The 10,000-nt window shown below is 42.8% G+C and overlaps 1 protein-coding gene across 4 annotated transcripts in view; it reads left to right on the forward strand.

The window, feature by feature from the left end:
- The window catches only part of LOC110500755 (protocadherin-7), a 212,064-nt gene that overhangs the window by 186,676 nt on the left and 15,388 nt on the right, over positions 1-10,000 (forward strand). The window lies entirely within an intron of this gene.

The raw sequence follows: 10,000 nt of genomic DNA on the forward strand, positions 1-10,000 counted from the left end.
CCTCACAGTGAAATGCTGAATACAACAGGTGTTGTCGACCTCACGGTGAAATGCTGAATACAACAGGTGTAGTAGACCTTACAGTGAAATGCTGAATACAACAGGTGTAGTAGACCTTACAGTGAAATGCTGAATACAACAGGTGTAGTAGACCTTACAGTGAAATGCTGAATACAACAGGTGTAGTAGAACTTACAGTGAAATGCTGAATACAACAGGTGTAGTAGACCTCACAGTGAAATGCTGAATACACCAGGTGTAGTAGACCTTACAGTGAAATGCTGAATACAACAGGTGTAGTCGACCTCACAGTGAAATGCTGAACACAACAGGTGTAGTAGACCTTACAGTGAAATGCTGAATACAACAGGGGTAGTAGACCTCACAGTGAAATGCTGAATACAACAGGTGTTGTCGACCTCACGGTGAAATGCTGAATACAACAGGTGTAGTAGACCTTACAGTGAAATGCTGAATACAACAGGTGTAGTAGAACTTACAGTGAAATGCTGAATACAACAGGTGTAGTAGACCTCACAGTGAAATGCTGAATACACCAGGTGTAGTAGACCTTACAGTGAAATGCTGAATACAACAGGTGTAGTCGACCTCACAGTGAAATGCTGAATACACCAGGTGTAGTAGACCTTACAGTGAAATGCTGAATACAACAGGTGTAGTCGACCTCACGGTGAAATGCTGAATACAACAGGTGTAGTAGACCTTACAGTGAAATGCTGAATACAACAGGTGTAGTAGACCTTACAGTGAAATGCTGAATACAACAGGTGTAGTAGACCTTACAGTGAAATGCTGAATACAACAGGTGTAGTAGACCTTACAGTGAAATGCTGAATACAACAGGTGTAGTAGACCTTACAGTGAAATGCTGAATACAACAGGTGTAGTAGACCTTACAGTGAAATGCTGAATACAACAGGTGTAGTAGACCTTACAGTGAAATGCTGAATACAACAGGTGTAGTAGCCCTTACAGTGAAATGCTGAATACAACAGATGCCATGGCATGCAGTCATGAGTGAACAGAGAGTTCAGGAGGGGATTGACCACGCATTCCTGAAGGGCCCCCGTGTTGTGAGTCAGCGTGGCTGATGTGTTGTTACCTACCCTTACCACCCGGGGGCGGCCCGTAAGGAAGTCCGGGATCCAGTTGCAGAGAGATGTGTTCAGTCCCAGTTTCCTTGGCTTAGTTATGAGCTTTGACGGCACTATGGGGTTGAATGCTGAGCTGTAGTCAATGAATAGCATTCTCACATAGGTGTAACTTTTGTCCAGGTGGGAAAGGGTAGTGTGGAGTGCAGTAGAGATTGCATCATCCTTTGATCTGTTGGTGCGGTATGCAAATTGGAGAGGGTCTAGGGTTTCTGGGATAACGGTGTTGATGTGAGCCATGACCAGCCTTTCAAAGCATTTCATGGCTACAGACATGAAACAAAGTTATTGTTACCGCTTGAATGAAAGCGAAGGCTGAAGTTCATTATGCTTTTATGTGTTAGGTGAGGCTATTAGGTTGTCATGGTAAATTGTAGGGTTTATCAATGGTACAGTACTCACTGTTTTTACCCATTGTCTTGGTCGATGGTAAGGTAATCACTGTTCTTGGAACACAAGGATTTTTCGCCGATCTGGCCTCAAATTGCTTGAAATAATCATCTTTTGCATCTTTCTGAACTCTCTCAACAATACCAGACATACCTTCGCCTTCAGAAAATAATTCAGTCCCCTTTACTTTTTTCCACATTTTGTTACGTTACAGCCTCATTCTAAAATCTATTACCCCATAATGACAAAGCGAAAACAGGTTTTTATACATTTTTACAAATGTAAAAAAATAACTAAACTGAAATACCTTTGCTATGATACTAGAAATTGAGTTCAGGTGCATCCTATACAACTTGATTGAAGTCCACCTGTGGTAAATTCAATTGATTGGACGTGATTTGGAAAGACATACACCTGTCTATATAAAAGGTCCCACAGTTGACAGTGCATGTCATAGCAAAACAAGGTCATGAGTTCGAAGGAATTGTCCGTAGAGCTCAGAGACAGGATTGTGTCGAGGTACAGATCTAGGTAAAGGTAGCAAAACATTTCTGCAGCAGTGAAGGTCTCCAAGAACACAGTGGCGTTCATCATTCTTAAATGGAAGAAGTTTGGACACACCAAGACTCTTCCTAGTGCTGGCTGCCCGTTCCTCTGTGGAGATGGGAGAACCTTCCAGAAGGACAACCATATCTGAACAACTCCAACAATCCGGCCTTTATGGTAGAGTGGCCAGACGGAAGCCACTCCTCAGTAAAAGGCACGTGACACCCCGCTAGACCATGAGAAACAAGATGCTCTGCTCTTATGACACCAAGATTGAACTCTTTGGCCTGAATGCTAAGCATCACATCTGGAAGAATCCTGGCAGCATCCCTATAGTGAAGCATCATGGTGGCAGCATCATGCTGTGGGGATGTTTTTCAGCATCAGGGACTGGGAGACTAGTCTGGATGGAGGAAAAGATGAACGGAGCAAAGTACAGAGAGATCCTTGATGAAAATCTGCTTCAGAGCGCTCAGGACCTCAGACTGGGGTGAAGGTTCACCTTCCAACAGGATGATGACCCTAAACACACAGCCAGAGCAGGAGTGGCTTCGGGACAAGTCACTGAATGTCCCAGGAGCCCGGACTTGAACTTCATCAAACATCTCTGGAGAGACCTGAAAATAGCTGTGCATCAATGCTCTCCATCCAACCTTGACAGAGCTTGAGAAGATCTGCAGAGAAGAATGGGAGACTCTTCCCGAATACAGGCGTGCCAAGCTTGTACCATCACACCCAAGAAGATTCGAGGCTGTAACTGCTTGCCAAAGGTGCTTCAACAAAGCACTGAGTAAAGGGTCTGAATACTTATGTAAATGTGATATTTCAGTTTTTTAGCAAAAATGAGTTATGTTGTTAGATGAAAAAACAACGTCATACTTTTAGGCTGTAACGTAACGTTATGTGGAAAAAATCAAGGAGTCTGAATATTTTGTCTCTTAATCTTACTGCTTTAACTATACATTTTGTGCACAAAAGAAAAGTTTAATTTTGTACTTTTGCAGAAGCTGCCGAAAACGGAGAGATTTCCGAACGCCAAGTCAAGATGTTCGATGTTCAGGCATATTTTGACGAGGTTGTAGTTGAGAGCAATAGCCGCCCGCGCAGTCTGACTTAATGACTCCCCGAAAAAATGAACCTGAATAATTTGGTTTCAGTTCTATTTGAGCTTTAAGCTCTATTTGGGTGCAGAGTGGGGCAGTAAAGGCCTCGTGGTGTTAGTGTGTCGGCGGTCTGTCTTTCTATCCCCTCCTTAGGGATCAACTTAATTAAACCTCACTACCTCATGGCTGGCCCTGCATTAAGCCATGATGCACAGTGCTAGATAGGCTACAGATAGCCAGGGGCGTAGGCCTGGGTGGACACAAACATACCCGAGCCAGGCCCTTGCCAGGCCCACCCAATTAGATTGAGCATTAATAATACATAATACAAATATATTTACTCCTCAGCACCCTTGTGGCAAAGTGGTTTTTCATTGTGACTCATTGAACGACTTTACTGACCTCCTGTAGGAACTAGCTGCTCTAGGTGCTACATGCTACTTGGCTAGTTTGTATTGCTTTGTGTAGTAGTTACTGACACAGAACTGGTCCTGAAGGAGCAGGTCTCTTGTTGCCTGTTACCAGAAGATATCAATAGCGTTTGGTACAATACAGTGTGTGTGTCCGTTGTACTGTAAATGCAATGTGACTTGCAATATGTAGGCCACTCACACATATTTGCATAGCAAGCAGAACACAAGAATGAAATTCTGATGCAATTCCGAGGCTATCGTTAGGGGTGCCTTTGCCAAGCAGTATGCCATTACTTAGTAATGCCAGTGTTTTGTAACCCTCTCTGGGTAGTACAACGTGGTTTGTAGCCATCACATTTGAACTCTTCTGGGAACGGAAGTACATCTGTGAGAGTCCCGAGGAAATGTGCATTTGACATCTTTTTGAATCCTCATAATCAACTGGTTTCTGCGTGATGCAAAATAATGAGATTCTTCTCTCTGTCTGTACAAGCACAGCGATGTAGATGTTTTATTTTATTTTATTCCAGTTGGTTAAAAGAGAGGCAGAGCGAAAGACTGAGGCAGGTTTGGGGGAGGGGGGGACGGGGGATTTCATTGAAATTATATTTTGACAAATAAGCATTTGATGGTGTAAAATAGGCCATTGTGTTGGCGGTCCTGGGAGTGTGTGATAAAGAACGACAGTTGAAATGGGCAATGAGACTTCCTTCTAAAAGACTGGAGGAAAAGAATTTAGCGAATTAACAAACAACAACAACAACCACAAAAAAACACAATTTCACGACTCACAGTAAATGCTCAAGCCCTACCATTTTTCTGCACACCCGCCGTCTCCCATTTCCCATTGAGATGTATTTAAATGTATTTGCAATGCTACTGTGCCTGTCTTGTTTATTTCTGTGTATGCCTGGCATTGTGTCATGATAAAACACTGCATGCACTGGTAAATGTAGGATTGCTGTGGACTGTGAAGGCAGAGCTGTGTGTTTGGATGAAAAATAAACGAGCTTTGTTTTATCAGTTCCCACCAGGGTAGCATCTACGCCATACCAGAACACTTCATCTCTAGGTTAGCTTTTTAAATTATTTTTTTTTAAAGTATTTTGTATGTCACAACAAGGAGAATGTGATCAATTGTAAACAAAATATAAAAGCAATATGATAATGTTGAGTTCAATCATACTTTAAAATAGCCCATGCTATGGTACTGGCCTAGTGTCATTCTGCGTAGTTTGTTGAGACATGCTGTGTACGTTTAGAGTAGATGTGTTGCAGGAACATTAAGCTTCATTCATTTATTTCACATTCATTCTAGAGTGGATAGTATAGAACCATCTAGAGTAGTGCGTTGAGGTAGTGGGTAGTATAGAACCATCTAGAGTAGTGAGTTGAGGTAGTGGGTAGTATAGAACCATCTAGGGTAGTGTGTTGAGGTAGTGGGTAGTATAGAACCATCTAGAGTAGTGTGTTGAGGTAGTGGGTAGTATAGAACCATCTAGAGTAGTGTGTTGAGATAGTGGGTAGTATAGAACCATCTAGAGTAGTGTGTTGAGGTAGTGGGTAGTATAGAACCATCTGGAGTAGTGTGTTGAGGTAGTGGCTGTGGTTTCTATAGTAGTGTGTTGAGGTAGTGGGTAGTATAGAACCATCTAGAGTAGTGTGTTGAGGTAGTGGGTAGAATAGAACGATCTAGAGGAGTGTTTTGAGGTAGTGGGTAGTTTAGAACCATCTAGAGTAGTGTGTTGAGGTAGTGGGTAGTATAGAACCATCTAGGGTAGTGTGTTGAGGTAGTGGGTAGTATAGAACCATCTAGAGTAGTGTTTTTAGGTAGTGGCTGTGGTTTCTATAGTAGTGTGTTGAGGTAGTGGGTAGTATAGAACCATCTAGAGTAGCATGTTGAGGTAGTGGGTAGTATAGAACCATCTAGAGGAGTGTTTTGAGGTAGTGGGTAGTTTAGAACCATCTAGAGTAGTGTGTTGAGGTAGTGGCTGTGGTTTCTAGAGTAGTGTGTTGAGGTAGTGGGTAGTATAGAACCATCTAGAGTAGTGTTTTGAGGTAGTGGGTAGTATAGAACCATCTAGAGTAGTGTGTTGAGGTAGTGGGTAGTATAGAACCATCTAGAGTAGTGTGTTGAGGTAGTGGGTAGTATAGAACCATCTAGAGTAGTGTGTTGAGGTAGTGGGTAGTATAGAACCATCTAGAGTAGTGTGTTGAGGTAGTGGGTAGTATAGAACCATCTAGAGTAGTGTGTTGAGGTAGTGGGTAGTATAGAACCATATAGAGTAGTGTGTTGAGGTAGTGGGTAGTTTAGAACCATCTAGAGTAGCATGTTGAGGTAGTGGGTAGTATAGAACCATCTAGAGAAGTGTTTTGAGGTAGTAGGTAGTATAGAACCATCTAGAGTAGTGTGTTGAGGTAGTGGGTAGTATAGAACCATCTAGAGTAGTGTGTTGAGGTAGTGGGTAGTATAGAACCATCTAGAGTAGTGTGTTGAGGTAGTGGGTAGTATAGAACCATATAGAGTAGTGTGTTGAGGTAGTGGGTAGTTTAGAACCATCTAGAGTAGTGTGTTGAGGTAGTGACTGTGGTTTCTAGAGTAGTGTGTTGAGGTAGTTGTTGTGTTGTGGTTTCTAGAGTAGTGTGTTGAGCTAGTGGCTGTGTTGTGGTTGCTATAGTTGTGTGTTGAGGTAGTGGGTAGTATAGAACCATCTAGAGTAGTGTGTTGAGGTAGTGGGTAGTATAGAACCATATAGAGTAGTGTGTTGAGGTAGTGGGTAGTTTAGAACCATCTAGAGTAGTGTGTTGAGGTAGTGACTGTGGTTTCTAGAGTAGTGTGTTGAGGTAGTTGTTGTGGTTTCTAGAGTAGTGTGTTGAGCTAGTGGCTGTGTTGTGGTTGCTATAGTTGTGTGTTGAGGTAGTGGGTAGTATAGAACCATCTAGAGTAGTGTGTTGAGGTAGTGGGTAGTATAGAATCATCTAGAGTAGTGTGTTGAGGTAGTGGGTAGTATAGAACCATCTAGAGTAGTGTGTTGAGGTAGTGGGTAGTATAGAACCATCTAGAGTAGTGTGTTGAGGTAGTGGGTAGTATAGAACCATCTAGGGTAGTGTGTTGAGGTAGTGGGTAGTATAGAACCATCTAGAGTAGTGTGTTGAGGTAGTGGGTAGTATAGAACCATCTAGAGTAGTGTGTTGAGGTAGTGGGTAGTATAGAACCATCTAGAGTAGTGTGTTGAGGTAGTGGGTAGTATAGAACCATCTAGAGTAGTGAGTTGAGGTAGTGGGTAGTATAGAACCATCTAGAGTAGTGTGTTGAGGTAGTGGGTAGTATAGAACCATCTAGAGTAGTGTGTTGAGGTAGTGGGTAGTATAGAACCATCTAGGGTAGTGTGTTGAGGTAGTGGGTAGTATAGAACCATCTAGAGTAGTGTGTTGAGGTAGTGGGTAGTATAGAACCATCTAGAGTAGTGTGTTGAGGTAGTGGGTAGTATAGAACCATCTAGAGGAGTGTTTTGAGGTAGTGGGTAGTATAGAACCATCTAGAGTAGTGTATTGAGGTAGTGGGTAGTATAGAACCATCTAGAGTAGTGTGTTGAGGTAGTGGGTAGTTTAGAATCATCTAGAGTAGTGTGTTGAGGTAGTGGGTAGTATAGAACCATCTAGGGTAGTGTGTTGAGGTAGTGGGTAGTATAGAACCATCTAGAGTAGTGTTTTGAGGTAGTGGCTGTGGTTTCTATAGTAGTGTGTTGAGGTAGTGGGTAGTATAGAACCATCTAGAGTAGCATGTTGAGGTAGTGGGTAGTATAGAACCATCTAGAGGAGTGTTTTGAGGTAGTGGGTAGTTTAGAACCATCTAGAGTAGTGTGTTGAGGTAGTGGCTGTGGTTTCTAGAGTAGTGTGTTGAGGTAGTGGGTAGTATAGAACCATCTAGAGTAGCATGTTGAGGTAGTGGGTAGTATAGAACCATCTAGAGGAGTGTTTTGAGGTAGTGGGTAGTTTAGAACCATCTAGAGTAGTGTGTTGAGGTAGTGGCTGTGGTTTCTAGAGTAGTGTGTTGAGGTAGTTGTTGTGGTTTCTAGAGTAGTGTGTTGAGGTAGTGGCTGTATTGTGGTTTCTAGAGTGGTGTGTTGAGGTATTTGTTGTGGTTTCTAGAGTAGTGTGTTGAGGTAGTGGCTGTGTTGTTGTTTCTAGAGTAGTGTGTTGAGGTAGTTGTTGTGGTTTCTAGAGTAGTGTGTTGAGGTAGTTGTTGTGGTTTCTAGAGTAGTGTTTTGAGCTAGTGGCTATATTGTCGTTTCTAGAGTAATGTGTTGAGGTAGTTGTTGTGGTTTCTAGAGTAGTGTGTTGAGCTAGTGGCTGTGTTGTGGTTGCTATAGTTGTGTGTTGAGGTAGTGGGTAGTATAGAACCATCTAGAGTAGTGTGTTGAGGTAGTGGGTAGTATAGAATCATCTAGAGTAGTGTGTTGAGGTAGTGGGTAGTATAGAACCATCTAGAGTAGTGTGTTGAGGTAGTGGGTAGTATAGAACCATCTAGAGTAGTGTGTTGAGGTAGTGGGTAGTATAGAACCATCTAGGGTAGTGTGTTGAGGTAGTGGGTAGTATAGAACCATCTAGAGTAGTGTGTTGAGGTAGTGGGTAGTATAGAACCATCTAGAGTAGTGTGTTGAGGTAGTGGGTAGTATAGAACCATCTAGAGTAGTGTGTTGAGGTAGTGGGTAGTATAGAACCATCTAGAGTAGTGTGTTGAGGTAGTGGGTAGTATAGAACCATCTAGAGTAGTGTGTTGAGGTAGTGGGTAGTATAGAACCATCTAGGGTAGTGTGTTGAGGTAGTGGGTAGTATAGAACCATCTAGAGTAGTGTGTTGAGGTAGTGGGTAGTATAGAACCATCTAGAGTAGTGTGTTGAGGTAGTGGGTAGTATAGAACCATCTAGAGTAGTGTGTTGAGGTAGTGGGTAGTATAGAACCATCTAGGGTAGTGTGTTGAGGTAGTGGGTAGTATAGAACCATCTAGAGTAGTGTGTTGAGGTAGTGGGTAGTATAGAACCATCTAGAGTAGTGTGTTGAGGTAGTGGGTAGTATAGAATCATCTAGAGTAGTGTGTTGAGGTAGTGGGTAGTATAGAACCATCTAGGGTAGTGTGTTGAGGTAGTGGGTAGTATAGAACCATCTAGAGTAGTGTTTTGAGGTAGTGGCTGTGGTTTCTATAGTAGTGTGTTGAGGTAGTGGGTAGTATAGAACCATCTAGAGTAGCATGTTGAGGTAGTGGGTAGTATAGAACCATCTAGAGTAGCATGTTGAGGTAGTGGGTAGTATAGAACCATCTAGAGGAGTGTTTTGAGGTAGTGGGTAGTTTAGAACCATCTAGAGTAGTGTGTTGAGGTAGTGGCTGTGGTTTCTAGAGTAGTGTGTTGAGGTAGTTGTTGTGGTTTCTAGAGTAGTGTGTTGAGGTAGTGGCTGTATTGTGGTTTCTAGAGTGGTGTGTTGAGGTATTTGTTGTGGTTTCTAGAGTAGTGTGTTGAGGTAGTGGCTGTGTTGTTGTTTCTAGAGTAGTGTGTTGAGGTAGTTGTTGTGGTTTCTAGAGTAGTGTTTTGAGCTAGTGGCTATATTGTCGTTTCTAGAGTAATGTGTTGAGGTAGTTGTTGTGGTTTCTAGAGTAGTGTGTTGAGGTAGTGGCTGTGTTGTTGTTTCTAGAGTAGTGTGTTGAGGTGGTTCTTGTGGTTTCTAGAGTAGTGTGTTCAGGTAGTGGCTGTGTTGTGGTTTCTAGAGTAGTGTGTTGAGGTAGTTGTTGTGGTTTCTAGAGTAGTGTGTTGAGGTAGTGGCTGTGTTGTGGTTTCTAGAGTAGTGTGTTGAGCTAGTGGCTGTATTGTGGTTTCCATTTGAGTCAGCTTAGTAGCTAGGCTAGCTACATCATTCCATCCAGCAGACTATATGAGTCACTGTTTTCTGCTGTCTCCATCATCCTGCTGTGGCTGCAGTAATGGATCGGGCCACACTTTGACCCAAAGCCTCTAAGGACAGGCCTGGGAACGATCTCCCCTGCTTCCTGTCACTGTGGCAGGTATAGGCCTGATCAATATATCCATCTGTGGCAGGTATAGGCCTGATCAATATATCCATCTGTGGCGTAGGATATTATTTAGCTACTAATCCTAATGATGTGCTTAGTTAGCTTATGGCATAATTTTAATGATGTGTGTGTAGATGTGCACACATGCTTGATTCTTGTCAAGTGTGTGTGTGTGTGTGTGTGTGTGTGTGTGTGTGTGTGTGTGTGTGTGTGTGTGTGTGTGTGTGTGTGTGTGTGTGTGTGTGTGTGTGTGTGTGTGTGTGTATGTGTGCGTGCGTGCTGGGCTTTTGGCTGTGAGACGAGAAATGA

This window comes from Oncorhynchus mykiss, chromosome 21, assembly GCF_057628025.1.
Source record: "Oncorhynchus mykiss isolate SJ-2025 chromosome 21, ASM5762802v1, whole genome shotgun sequence".
Taxonomy (NCBI): Eukaryota; Metazoa; Chordata; class Actinopteri; order Salmoniformes; family Salmonidae; genus Oncorhynchus; species Oncorhynchus mykiss.